General features: G+C 40.7%; 1 pseudogene; it reads left to right on the top strand.

Moving 5' to 3' along the window:
* The first annotated feature begins 2,061 nt into the window (after positions 1 to 2,061).
* On the top strand, positions 2,062 to 3,003 carry LOC112806285 (olfactory receptor 56A3-like; annotated as a pseudogene).
* The last annotated feature ends 256 nt before the right edge of the window (positions 3,004 to 3,259 follow it).

Below are 3,259 nucleotides of genomic sequence, written 5' to 3'. Positions count from 1 at the left end.
GTGGGAGGTAAGATAAACTCTCCATGTGTCTTGAAATGACTTTTGCCTCCAGAGAGAGACACACAGTTCATGGCAGACACTAATAGGACAGCATTCCCTTGATTTTAAAGCAGAACATCAAAAGGAATGAAGAGAGGAGTTGGGGGAAGAGGAGGGTAATTCCCACTATCTTCCTCAGACCCAGCAGTTCCCAGGGCCATTGGTAAGAAGGTCCATGTCTAGGAAAAAACAAAATGATCAGGACTGGAAGTGTAGAAGCAAGGACAAACACAGATGGAAACAAGTGTGTCATTTTAACAGCTACATGAAATAGATTTTGATGTCTGAAAGCTATTTTCAGTTCTCCATTCATACTTTAAAAATCCTTTCATATCTCCTCAGCCCCCATTCCAAAACTACCTCTTTACTATTGTAATCAATTTTCAAAAATTGTTGCTACCCTGAGGGGATGGATTTCTCCCTTTTACAGAGATTGAGGAACCAAACGATATCATGGCATTATAGGGCTCAGAGGAATTTTTTTTTTAAGATTTTATTTATTTATTTATTTTTATTTATTTATTTATTTATTTGAGAGAGAGAGCGTGCAAGAACACAAGCAGAGGGAGAAACCGGCAGAGGAAGAAGCAGGCTCCCTGCCAAGCAAGGAGTCCAATACAGGATTCAATCCCAGGAGCATCAGATTATGACCTGAGCCAAAGGCAAATGCTTTTTTTTTTTTTTAATGTCTAGTTAGCCACCATATAGTACATCATTAGTTTTTTATGTAGTTTTCAGTGATTCAATATAACACCCAGTGCTCATCATAACAAAGGCAGATGCTTAACCAACTGAGTCACCCAGGTGTCCCAGGGCTCAGAGGAATTCTGAGAGACTATCCAACCAATGTTCCTTTGCAGATTAGATGTAGTACAGTATAGGTGACTAAAAACTGGGTTTAAGATGAAATAGAATTTTGCATCTAGATTGAAAGTTTTACAATCTATGATCTTTACTCCTGTGATCAATCTTTCTTCCCATCATTTTCCTCATTTGTAAAGTCATATTAAGACAGAGCTCACATAGTTGTTTTAATACTAAAGTGAGATAATGTTCCTAATATATTTTAACACAGTGCCTGGTAAGTACTGAAAACCCATTCAATACACTGCAGACATTTTTATTTTCCTGCTAGCTAAACAAATGCAAAACAGTGGTTTAAATACTGATGAAGCAGAGTAATTTCCAATTATGGGATGACACCAGAGCAGAAATCAGTACCAGATGGACAAATCTAGGGACCCCACACAGCATGATTTTAAAGACTCCAGACATGCTGATGTCAAACATTTTGCAGGCATCTCTCACTGCAACAGGTAACTCTCACAGCCTTCTTTGGATTTGCCTTTAAAATTCAGCAGGAGGGGAGTCCTGGGAACACTTTACTTCATGAAGTTAAATCTTGTGAATGAAGTTAATCTTCACCTACACTCTCAAAATATTCTGCATGCTACTCTGTCACTATTCTTATCATTATATTTACCTATCCTTATCATCCCCGGTGGATTGTCACTTCCTTGAGAACAAGGATAATACTTAATCTTTGTGTCTGGTGAATAAAAGACACATAGGAAGAAAGGAGTGACAATGCTGTACAGTACTTGCTGTGGAAGTTGGGGACAGTAGCTGAGCAACTGGGTAAAGGGATTCAGAGAGTAATAACTGAAGACCAATCTCACCAGCTTCTCAGTACCGAAATCAGAGGGCCTATTTTTTTCAAAAGTAAGGATGCTGCCTCACAACTAACTGAAATTACTCATTCTATTTTATAAGATTGCTTCATTAAGAAACTAGAAATATTCCAGAAATGAGAAGAAACAAAATTTGCTAAAGACTGAAATTAATTTCTCTTTCTGTATATAATATGCAAAATCTCCAGTTAAAGCAAAATAACCTGCTAGAGCCCAAAATTGATTCCAATGAACCTGAATTTTTCTTCCATATTAACTACAGTTCAGAGGCTAATTCTAATCCTAACTTTTTAAATCATCAAAGAAAATCTGTAGAAACAAAACCCACAAGATGACACCTCACAGAAATGGTTCCACTGGGGTTTCAGAGTTCCTCCTGAATTGTTTTGTCAGGTCCCCCAGTTGGCAGCACTGACTATCCCTGCCCCTCAGCCTCCTCTTCCTCTTGGCCATGGGGGCCAACACTATTCTCCCGATCACCATCCGGCTGGAGGCCTCTCTACACCAGCCTATGTACTACCTACTCAGCCTCCTCTCTCTACTGGACATGGTGCTCTGTCTCACTGTCATCCCCAAGGTCCAGGCCATCTTCTGATTTGACCTCAAGTCCATCAGCTTCTATGCCTGCTTTCTCCAGATGTACATCATGAATTGCTTCCTTTCTATGGAGTCCTGCACATTCATGGTCATGGCCTATGACCGCTATGTAGCCATCTGCCACCCACTGAGGTACCCATCCATCATCACTGACCAATTTGTAGCCAAGGCTGCCATTTTTATTTTGGCCAGGAATGCACTTCTTACTGTGTCCATTCCCATCCTCTCTGCCTGGCTCCAATACTGTGGGAGAAATGTCATTGAGAACTGCATCTGTGCCAATATGTCTGTCTCCAGGCTCTCCTGTGATGATGTCACCATCAATCGCCTCCTCCAATTTGCTGGAGGCTGGACACTGCTAGGATCTGATCTCATCCTCATCTTCTTCTCCTACAGCCTCACCCTTCGAGCTGTGCTGAGACTCAGGGCAGAGGGTGCTGTGGCCAAGGCCCTGAGCACGTGTGGCTCCCACTTCATCCTTATCCTCTTCTTCAGCACCATCCTTCTGGTCTTTGTGCTCACTCTTGTAGTGAAGAAGAAGGTCTCCCCTGATGTGCCAGTCTTGCTCAATGTTCTCCACCATGTCATCCCTGCAGTCCTCAACCCCTTTGTTTATGGAGTGTGAACCCAGGAGATCAAGCAAAGAATCCAGAGATTACTGAACAAAGGGTGGTAATAAGGACAATTGGATCTCTGCATCCCTAATATAGGATGATTTATAAATCAGTCAGTGGAAAATTGGGTTGAAACTCATAGCTTCACATAAGTTGAGACATTAAGATCAAGGAAAGAATTAAGTTTAAATCTGAAACAATTTCTTGACTCTAGCCCTCTGCTTCAAGTCCTAATACTTTCCTGAGAAAAATATGGCATTTCTGTGAATTTTTAAATTTTTTCCCCAATATTTGTAGTTCTATTTTGTCTAAATATGA

Source organism: Callorhinus ursinus, unplaced genomic scaffold (genome assembly GCF_003265705.2).
Source record: "Callorhinus ursinus isolate GAN/ISIS: 27379988/994484 unplaced genomic scaffold, GSC_fseal_2.0 scaffold49, whole genome shotgun sequence".
Lineage (NCBI taxonomy): Eukaryota > Metazoa > Chordata > Mammalia > Carnivora > Otariidae > Callorhinus > Callorhinus ursinus.
Note: the sequence above shows the minus strand (reverse complement) of the source record. Positions and strands in the feature narration are given on the sequence as shown.